The sequence below is a fragment of the Ciconia boyciana genome, chromosome 8 (assembly GCF_034638445.1).
Source record: "Ciconia boyciana chromosome 8, ASM3463844v1, whole genome shotgun sequence".
NCBI lineage: Eukaryota > Metazoa > Chordata > Aves > Ciconiiformes > Ciconiidae > Ciconia > Ciconia boyciana.
In genome coordinates, this window is record NC_132941.1 from 66,379,595 (window position 1) to 66,390,781 (window position 11,187).

Below are 11,187 nucleotides of genomic sequence, written 5' to 3' on the forward strand. Positions count from 1 at the left end.
AAGACTGGAGCGGCATCCCTAATGCTGTTTACCACCAGCTGCTGCTTCACTCTCCAAACCACACGCAGTAGCTTGCTTCGTCCCGGTCGGGGGCTGCCCTGAACTCACGTCTTCCTCCTGCCCAACCCTTGCAGTGATTTCCGTGACGGAAGCGCCGGAGGGATCTCCTTGTGTTCGAGTGAGAAGTAACACGGGTCTGGGTAGTTCCCCAGTTCCTCGTGGAGCTTCCGTGGCAATGGTATTCTTCCTCTGCTGACGGCTTGTTACACTTTCCTGTGAACCAAGGGGGCATTTACGGTCACATTAAAACCTGATGTGCTTGAAATGGTGTATATCACTGAGAGGATGGTACGGTGACCCACGTGTCATTTCAGCAACAGTCCCTTCCAGTCACCCCAGCTACGGATTAACTGACTCAAGGAGTCTCTCCTCAGTGCTGGGTGAAATTCCTGACAGCGATGCCGGTGGGCTGGAGATGCCGGTGGGCTGCTGGGGCTAAAGAATGGAAAGAATTGGGGGGAGCAGAGATGTGGTAATAACCCATAGATATGCACAAGGGCTGCTGACAAGAAGAAGGGTTCAATCGGTTTTTCATGCTCCTGGTGGATAGAACACGAAGCAGCAGTCCTAAATGGTAGCAAGAAAAATCTAGTTTAGGCCTTGGAAGAGCTTTCTAAGGGTGAGGAAGGGACACAGAAGGGCTGGGGTCTCCTCCAGCGCAGGTCGGGGAATGGGCGCGGGAGCGACCCAGGCACGGCTCCCTGCCACGAGGCCAGCGCAGCACATCCCCTACGGTCTCGGGGCGATAACCGAGCTGGAAAAAACTCACATGTCAGCAAAGGGGGTTTATTTTTCACCTTTCATGACAAAAGGGAGAGTTAATAGAAAGGCCATGGTGAAAGAAAAGAGAATTCTTTGGGGCATAACTTTTTTCAGTTATTCCAGCTTCAACTTGGAAGGGCTTTGGGGAAAAGAAAGTCACCCGAGACAGTTAATCAGTCTCGCATCTGGTGCGCACGTTAGCCCTCAAATGCCACAAAGTGTACTATAGGTAGCCAAAAAGCCAATTTAGCACTGGAATAAAAGGTTTAGACCCACCATCTTCATTTTTAAGTCTGAAAAATGGGTCTAAACAATCAAGAAGTGATCCCTTTCGTTAATATCTAAATTACAGACTCTTCTTACTGAGGACATTATTAACCACTTGTCTTCATGCCGAGGTTGTCTTGTGAGACAATATCAGGTGGTGACCAGACTGCGTTACAGGATAGGTGATGTAACTCTCCATTGGAGCACGGTAGCCGTCCATAGGGATAAATTTAATTTGGTACGACACACATGAACAGAGGAGTATCCTGTACCATGATCCAGCAGGCATTATGTAGAACCCCCTATATACAGATACATTTGTAGCCATGTATATTTGAACGTGCTGAAGTTGCCTGTAGATGATAGCACTGACCAGAATCTCGGCAGAATTAGTTGCTTCAGCAAATTCCTAATAAATAAATTCCTCCCTGCTTCCCTGTGCTATCTGAGCTTGGAGTCCCAGGGAATGAGGTTTGCAGCTATCTTTGCCAGCCTCTGCCTCTCGGGTTAAAGTGCTCCTTTCGTAGCGAGCGGAGGGGCTGGAGCGAGCAGGGGGAATCTCCTCTGCCATCTTTGGCCATCTTGTGCCGTGTGAGAAAGCAAGCGTGAACACAAGCAGGTTTTTCTTTTGAGGTACTAACCCACCGGATTCACTCCTTCACAGCGGTGCGGCAATCAGGAACCCCATCTGAGGAGCTCTTATTTCTTCCCAAGCAGAGCTGTCAGAATATCCGGCCAAACAAATGACCTGGCTAGGTGATTATTCTGTTGCGTTTTCTCATAACAACATAGACTAATAGCCTGTCCCTTGGGTTAATCCTTATCTGCTGCATTAGTCATTTGTTTCCAACAGCGGCAAATAGCAGATATTTCAGAAATGTATCAAATAAACCCACTATGCACCTAATTGTGCGATACCGCACTACGAAGGGAAATGAGCTTGAGTCCAGCTAGCGATCAGCTTATGGTCTGTAGCATGAGGATTGATTGTTCCTACGTCTTTTATTCTAGCTAGCAGAATCACAGATGCTATTTTTATTCTCCTGTGCAGCTCATCTGAAGCTTTGACAAATCCCCCTTTTTGGAAATGGTGGCTACCAAGCAGTAGTCCCTCTAAACCTGGATAGAGGGATTAAGCCCCGATGCCTAAACCAGTCAGGTCGTTGTGTGATTTAGCTGCCAATGCCTGTGCCGAGGAGGAGCTACGCAGTACGTGCGAGTGGTAGATGGTGGAACGGATTCCACCGCTCCTCAGGGCACAAGTCAATCCTCCCCTGACCAGAGTCTCCAAGGCAAAGACATCAAACAAAAAATCCTGAAGTAAAATGACCTTTTGTTTTTTCCGGTAATGTGAAATAACCAATCTCTGATCTGATTTTTGCTACATTCCATTGATTTCCATGAGCCCCATTTCAACCCCATTAAGATAAATCACAGAAATAGGACTCAAATGCATAGTAGCTTCCGTGCAATGAAAACCACTGCAGGAAAACATGCATGATTCATAACTTCAGCCTTCCTAGGAGCCCTTTGCCCGTCTCTGGGGATGATGAGAATTGCCTTGAGACACCGGGCTCCCCGGGAGGCCTCCCCAGCTCCCTGGCAGGAGGTGACCCATGGCAAACGGTCGGGCCGTCAGACCGGCACTGCTGAGGAGGACACAGAGACCCTGAACTGCAAGAGGAGACAGACGAGGAGAATCAAAAAGTCAAAGAGCAGAGAAGAGTGGTTAAACAAGGGGAGACACTTCAGGAAACTACAAACAGATCGTCTAAACGAAGGGATCTCCCCGCTTGACGAGCCCCACAGTAAGAGGTTATAGATACTGAAATGAGCCGGTGTGAGGATGAGTGGCAGAGGAGCAAACAGCAGGACTTGGCCATGGCCTGGAGACCTGGCAGAGCAGCTGAGGCTTTGCAGATGGTCCTGTCACCCCGGGGACTGTCCTGCAGGTCAGCACAGCCCTCCGCCAGCCTGGGAGCACGGCTGCTTTGCAGCTTACAAAAAGGTGAGTGCCAAAAATCATCTGTGGGTGGGGAAGCGGGTGGAGAAGCATTCCTCCACCCCCAGCCTGCCCCAGCAGACATCAACACCTTCTGCTGGTGTGAATGAACCGAGTCCTCGTAATGCTGCTGGTGACTTCTGGAGCTGCTCTGCCATTGACACTTTTCCAGTTCCGAGTTAGCCATTTGTTCCTTTTTCACTCTGTCTTCAAACTTGCCAGCCTTCAGGTTTCTTGGTGGTCCCACCAGGAGATGATGGCTAACCTTCACCTTGCTGGATGCTAGATTAAGCCAATGGCACTCTGAGCAGCTGTCAGAGAAGGACGTGATTGCACAAAGATGATTGATTGGCAAGTTAAGCTGTAAAATACGAATTTCTTTTCCAATTTCTTATACAATATTCTTAAGGTTTTTTTATACAAAGGTGGAGTTATTGATACCAAAATTTCAAACTCTGGTTATTTAGGAAGGGAAAACAAATGAGAGACCGGTGCCCTTCAGTTGCATGGTCAACTGAAAGCAGGAGCACGGAGGGGACAGGCAAACATCTCCTGCCAGGACTGCTGACACAGCTAAACCCATTCACTAAAATCTTAAATTTATTCTAATCGTGTTGGATGCAGAAGTCAAACATGCCTTTTTTTTCTTTAAAAACAGAACAATTAATGCATAGTCCAGAGTAAAGCTCCGCAGGGTTTTGCATATAGGAACATCAATTCAGGCAGCTAAGAAAAGAAACAGAAAGGCGTTCAAACCAAGAGAAATATAAAAATTGGCATATTTTTATGCTCACGCAAGAGGCTAAGTTGCTGGAAACATTTCCCTTTTGAATTGAAGAGTAAAGAGCACAGTCATTTGAGGCAAGATTTGCTTTTTAACTAGTCTCGTGGTTTAACCCCAGCCAGCAACTCACCCCACCCAGCCGCTCGCTCACTCCCCCGGGTGGGATGGGGGAGAGAATCGGAAGGGTAAGAGTGAGAACACTCGTGGGTTGAGATAAAAACAGTTTCATAGGGAAAGCAAAAGCCGCTCACGCAAGCAAAGCAAAGCAAGGAATTCCTTCACCCCTTCCCATGGGCAGGCAGGTGTTCAGCCATCTCCAGGAAAGCAGGGCTCCGTCACGCGCAATGGGGACTTGGGAAGACAAACGCCATCGCTCCGAACGTCCCCCCCTTCCTCCTTCTTCCCCAGCTTTATACACTGAGCATGACGCCGTATGGTCTGGGATAGCCCTTGGGTCATTGGGGTCAGCTGTCCTGGCTGTGCCCCCTCCCAGCTTCTTGTGCCCCCCAGCCACTCACTGGTGGGATGGGGTGAGGAGCAGAACAGGCCTTGACTACATGTAAGCACTGCTCAGCAGTGACAAAAACATCCCTGGGTTACCAGCACTGTTTCCAGCACAAATCCAAAGCACAGCCCCATACCAGCTACTGTGAAGAAAATGAACTCAAGCCCAGCCAAAAGCAGCACACTAGTCAGATGGAATACGTCTCTGGTCTAATTTTAACCTTCTTTGGTAGCCATTCCCAGTTCCACCCCACAGTGGCAGAGGGATAAAAATCCCCTAGGATAAAGACATCTACCTCTGGTCACCCTTTGTCCCAGAGCACTCAACTCACTTGGACCTGGGCCTTCCTTTAAAATCTCCAAAAAGTTTCCAGGCTAGTTTGGGACCAAGCAATCCATAGATGCATCCACCCATCTCCCCTCCACATCCAGACAGATCAGGTGAGGATGGCTAAAACCCGTAAGAGAGGAATCCTCGATACGCACCTGGAATTGCGTAATGCAGCCAGGGCAGCGATGCCGCCCTCGGGCGCCACGAGTCAGTCTGTGAAATTTAGAAGTGCAGTAGCTGCTTTCGGCAAAGCATTACATGAAGGGAAGGGAGCTTCTCCTTGATGGCCGGGGATGGATATGAGGGAGGAGCTCCCTCCCAGCCATGTATGGTCACCCCCGCCAAGTACAAGCATTGCCGAGGCAAGTGTGCTGACCCGGCGCTGGTCCACATGTTCCAGAAGGGGCCTAGGGGCTTTCCATAGGAGATACTCCTGGTAGGCATTGCTGACCACAACCAGAAAGAGACACATTTCCTTATTTCCTCCTGTCTTTCAGAGCCTACAGATTGTCTGGAAAGAACCTGTGGATCTCAGAGGAGACGTATTGCAGAAAGGTAGACTTCTCAGAATCAGATTTGCACCTTCTTAGTCCTCCAAAATACTGAGGCACATGCTTAGTGTTGAGGGTTTGAAGAGAAGATGTTGGATTGCAGCTGATACACCCCAGAAGAGAATCAGTAGGGGTGTTTTATTTTTAACTTTTCAAAAGAGGGATGCTTTCCTGATTTACATTCTTCAGCCATCACTGAAAGCCTGGAGATCTGGTCCTCTGCATCACCGTGTCTCACATGCATTTCAGGTAGGTAGGAAGAAATTTTGAGCATTCCAGGTTCTCAGTGAAGTCAGATCAATGAATTCACTCACAATAACTTGCTTAGAAATTAACTGTTTCATGAATTTCAGCAAAGTATGTATGTGATAAGCTCAAAACATCTAGCTAGTCAAAAAGCTGTGGATTCCAAAACAACAAACAACAGATGGTGCCATCTCACATCTACCTACTACTCCAAAGAGATACTTGATGGGTAGTCAGATGAACTGCCTTGTAGAAAGACTAACAGTAGGGTTTATAGTATAAAGATTCAAATTTTTTGGTGGCCAATAGTAGATAGTTTATCAATAAAAGCTAAAGGAGCAGTAATCAAATCTGCACACCCCGTAGCACTAGCAGGGTGGGCAGAAGATACCACAGTCCAGCAAAAGTCTGCCACGTACTCGGCAACTTGTTTATTTGCTCTCAAAAGCGAGTTGCATTTCATCCTGGGGGGATAAAAAATGGTCCTCTTCTTGCTGCTGTAGACCACTCAGCATTTTAACACTGTGGTTTGCATGGAAGTTGGAAGAAGAGGAGTCTTCGTATCAGTTCTTACAGTCCTAAGCAAACATTTGTTACCGCTTAATCTCCAGTTTAGAAGAGATCAGTTTTGCAGAAAAGACACGGGAACAACACTGCATTAACTGATAAGACATCAGGCAGCAGAACAGCCCCAGAGTTTATCTGAGAGTCGCAGGGCCCTTCCTGAAGCCTGCTTTATTGAAGCTCAGTGGTGAACCTTAGAAATAATAGGAACGATAGGAACAGCTCTGAAGTGCGAGCAACATTGAGAACAACAAGAAGCGTGGTCAGCTTTGCAGTGGGCTGGAAACAGTCATCTCATCGTGTCTCGTAGAAAGTCTTCAAAACTGCCCACAGGACACAATTTTCTGTCTCGGAGCTGCCGTTTCCAGCACGCACAGCGACTGCTGGTCCTCAGAGGATGGTCATGTCATCCACCAGGCAAGGAGGAGGCTGCTGGCTGCAGGCGTGATGCCCCACAGCAACGTGCTGGATGCAGAGTGGGAGTGTTTGAAAGGTGCTGCACCCACCCACCACACTACTGTTGCACACAACGTGCACCAGATCAGTTGGGGAAGAGACAGTAATGTTTCATGCCAAGGACAGACTTTTCCTGAGGCACCTAATTATCATCAGCCCACACGCTATTTTCACAAATTGCTTAGAAGGGCTTATTGCAGCGTTATGAGACAGTTGGTTACACTGAACTCAGGTTATTTAAAATACATGAGGGGAGGGAGGGTGAGTCGTGGGCACTTTGGTCTCCGCAGAAGGTGGAAAATCATTACTACCGCTACTTTTTACACGTTATTCCAAGGTACAAATACATGTTTTTAGCTTCTTAATTAGGTGTTTTACCTCCCCATGTGAACACGGTTATGTCAAAGCTTGTTGCAAGTTTAAAACTTCACTTTATCAGCTGAGCAGTTTCATTTTTATGAGCTTTATCCTCTTTGTAGTAACTTTAATACACTTTCCTTACCTAATTATTTCTCTTCCCAGATTATTGCTCTTAAAAAACATCACTATTATTCTGGATTCAGTGGCGGAGACAGCATACCGGATCACATACTTCTCTCCAAAACCATTTTGGGAACCAAATGTGGAAATATCAGTGTCAAGTTACAAAAAAAATGTACCAAGAACTAATTATTCCATCTGGAAACCTTCAGCTTTAATTTCCCCAACATTAAATCCCCCAGTATCGTTCGTCAGTCACTCAGCTGTAATGGGTTCTGCTCCGCTCCCAGAAGAGCATTTCGCAGCGCTTCCAGGACAGAGCTCTCCTGGTCCCTCCTTATCGCACCTACTTTTGCTCACTGCCTAACTACCCATTTCAGGGATGATTTTATTTTGCAGTTGGCTGTTGGCTTAGGCCATTTATTCCACCCCCAGCCCCTTCTCCTGCGATTCGGGATGGTGACTGGCAAGCCTACGAGCAGGGCTGGGGGCTGCATTTCACCTCCCCCCGTGCCGTGAGCTTTCCCTGCCGTCGCCGATGGGCTGGCGAGCAAGGCAGGGATCGCCTCGCAGCGGCACGGCCACCTTCCTCGGAAAACGGCTTAGGGCTGGATGAAAGATGGCTGGTTTTCACACATACTAAAGTGCTCAGCTATTCACTTGGGAATTAGAACACAAAACCATTCTAAAAACAAATACTGGCGTTAAAATCCCTGCCTCCGAGCTGGGTGCGTGCTGCCGTCCCCTGAGCAGGCGGTGCTGCTGTGCACGGGAGCACTGGAGCCCGAGAGGAGAAGCGGGGTCTGTGGTCTGCCAGAAACCTCCGGCGCCTGGAAGTCCTCTGGCCAAGAACAAAACCCAGTCCGAGCTTCTCCCAGTCCGAGCTGGTAAGCGCTACGCTCCCAGCTATTACATGGCAAGCAGATGCCAGGACACAGTGAGCAGATACCGGTTATAGCTCACAGTTTGGTTTTGGGGGTCGGACTTGGTCCTGCTGCCTTGGGTAGCCACCGTCTCAGCAGAGCGGCTGTGCCCCATCCCCTGAAGGGATCAGAGCATCCCCCCGTACTTGGGGCGTGCAGCTCAGAGCAACAACACAACGTACAGCAGCCCGCAGGTTCCCCGCCTCCGGTGAGGAGCCCCAGGGGAGCGGGAGGAGGGAGAGGTGCTGGGGAGGGTCCGACAGCTCCCGGATCCAGTTCCCAGCCCTGGTGCGGAACGGGCGAGGCGGGCAATGGTGCATGCCGCTGCAGACGGGTGCACCGAGAGCGAAGGACAGGTCCCGCTTCCAGCCGCGTCCCTCGCCCCAACAGGGCGGGCGCCGCGGGCTCCTCGCACCAGTCCTGGGTCCGTCCCTGCAGGGCTCGCATCTCATCCACAGACACAGCGCAGGGCTCGGTCCACCGGCCGCAGGGCTCAGGAGCCGCAATGCCTCCCTGCTTTCTACGGGGAGCCCAAGCTCCCAGGCTGCGTCTGCCGGCTCAGGGAGCAGTCACCGTGTTAGGATACGGTCCAGCACAAAACAAGCGACCATTGATAAAGCCGAGCAGCGATGGAGGCAGAGGAGCAGCTCATTAGGACGCACCAGCAGCTTCTTACATTTTCAGGGGAGAGAGAATTATTGATCACCCCATTTCACACAGGTTGTAAATAACATCGACTGAGCTGTGGCTTTCAGCCTTTAAAATTACTGCAGAAAACACTATAAAAGGTTATTTTCTTATTTCGTAAGAAGTTGTTGCTCGGAAGGAACTTATGCTAAAAACTGCACAAATTGTTAAATCATCTTGTAAAACAGCCAAACAAGAATTTCCAGCTCGAAGATGCCGCTGATGTTCCCACCAGCTTGCAGAGAGCTGCGTGCAGGTGGGCACGACTTTACGGCCCCCGAGGTAGGGAAAGAAATTGCTCAATGCAGTCCAAAGGGAAAGACTGAGAAAGGTTATGGAAAGTGATGGAATAATTTTGTTGTTTCTTTTTGACTATTTTTTTAATAGGCAAATCAGAAAAAAATTCATTTTGTGTACACTTTTGCTTGCAGTTTCCAGCGGTGTATTATCCCACCGCATGGCATTGACTTGAGTAGCAAATACAAAAAATAGTTCCGGTCACGCAAGATCAGCCTGTAGAAGATCATCCCCTACCCCAGCGTCGCCGTATTTCTCTGGGCCCTGGGCAGGCAGCCTCCCCGCCCCTCTCCTTCCCTGCCTCGGAGAGTTGCTCAGGCTGGTTTTAACTTTGGTTTTCAGGTCTGTTTTTCCTCCTCCAGGATGGTGAGGGCGATTCCACTGATTTCAAAGTCTTAAAATACTTTTTTGGGTTGTTTTGTTGTTGTTGTTTTTCAGCTAGCCTTTGGAGTTCATCTTCCCTCTTTATTTCCCTGACACTTTGGTCAATAAAAAAAATAAAAATAAAATAAATAAAAAAGGACGCCAAAAAACCAAAACAAAAAAAGCCCTTCAAGGACTGATTTTACCTCTGCCCACAGTAGGTAAATGCATGCTCTCTTCTCTCTAGAGATCTCTCTAAGCTGTGCGTTTCTGTCTTTGGGCTGAGCATTACCAGCATCATAACTTATTTATGTTTTGCTCAGCCGAAGAGGACAACACCTCCAGTGTTAAAAGGAAATACCGGAGGGCAGAGGCAAGCATTATTTTGTCTCTTGCCTCCTTCCCATCACTACGGCCGGAGACTCCCTCTGATCCCCTCTTTCTTCTCTCCGTGCAGCGCTCTGGGGAGGGAGGGCTCCACGCAGAGCTCACGCTCCCCAGCCGGGGCGGATGCGCTTGCTGTTTTAAGGCGATATTCCCAACCGACACTTCTTCGCAATATGTCATTCATGTCACAAGCCCGATTTGTATTTTGTTTGCTGCTTGAAGAAATCATTTTGTTGAATAATAATCTTCCTTGTGCGAGAACTTCTGTTTTCAAAATGGTCCGTGGAGCGGCTCCTCTCTTAATGAGTTTTCCTACGGGCTACGAGCTGACATCAAGAACCTTCTTCACTTGGCTTCTTTTGCAGAAGGATTCATTGCAGATGCCAAAGTCAGCTGTCAGGTGCAGAAAGAAGCAAAACCGCTCCGGAGACGTAGTTGCAAGATGAACTGAACGCGAGCACGTTTCTGAGATCGCCCACAGAGCCATCTCCTAGGCAAGAACCAGCTCCAGGACTGGCAGATCTCATGACATGACATTTCAACACAGCTTCTGCGCTCGCTCGGTGAGCTCACGGTGGCTGAAATTCAGCCATGTGAAAGCACAAAGCTCACGTACCGCTTAACCTGACCTTGCAAGCCTAAAGAGGACCAAGTGACAGGGTGCTTTGGGCCAGTGACGGTCACCAGAGGGACTGGAATCCTTATCGTACACCTTGGAGCCCCATAAATACCTGCTGTATTTATTGTAATAGCCAGTGGTCACTCCCACAATAGCCGAATGCTTGATTTCTCTTACTCCCTGTTGATTTTTCCTTATCTGTCTTAACGTGTTAAGGAAAAAAGGACCCATTACACTGCTCTAAAAATAACACTGTAGGTTCTCATCTCAAAACCATACACCAACAATGATTTTTCACTAGTTACGGTTACAAGTGGATATTTTTTTCTTTGTTTATTAATACAATTAGGCAAGGTATTTGGCTGTTTCATCTTTCATAAAATAATCTACATGTTTTTCCCCTCTGATAGACCTGATCAGAGTTCTTAAAAAAAAAAACCCCAAAACAGGCTTTGCTGTAACATCCTTCCTCCTTCCCTTGGAGCACATCTACTTTTGTTTCTAAAGTCTTGGTAGCAATATCACAGAGTCTATTATTTTGCTTCCGAACACTTACTTCTGCTGTGCCATTTATACTTTGTAAATTATAAATATGCATCTAGCTTACCTAAAAAAATTTGTTGGCCCAAAGTATTTCTAGCTAATCATTATCATTAAACTAATCATTACTGCATTCAAATCAGTTCCTTTCATTCAAGTAATAATGCTCTTTGTTATTTCACCCATCCATAATGACATTTTCCTAACTTTATTTTTGTAAGATTAGCTCTTAGAAAACATTCAAGTACGTTTTAAAGAAATACATACGAAAAAGTCATTGAGACAGAAGCCCAAATTATTACTTTCTTCTCCTATAGGAAAAGGAATGGTTATTTTTAATGTACAAATGGAGATGATCTTCAAT

The 11,187-nt window shown here is 47.7% G+C and overlaps 1 long non-coding RNA gene across 1 annotated transcript; it reads left to right on the forward strand.

Moving 5' to 3' along the window:
• The first annotated feature begins 2,494 nt into the window (after positions 1 to 2,494).
• On the forward strand, positions 2,495 to 7,789 carry LOC140655923 (uncharacterized). Its single transcript, XR_012043909.1, has 3 exons — positions 2,495 to 3,097; positions 5,208 to 5,510; positions 7,050 to 7,789. It is a non-coding gene; the product is annotated as an uncharacterized lncRNA (long non-coding RNA).
• The last annotated feature ends 3,398 nt before the right edge of the window (positions 7,790 to 11,187 follow it).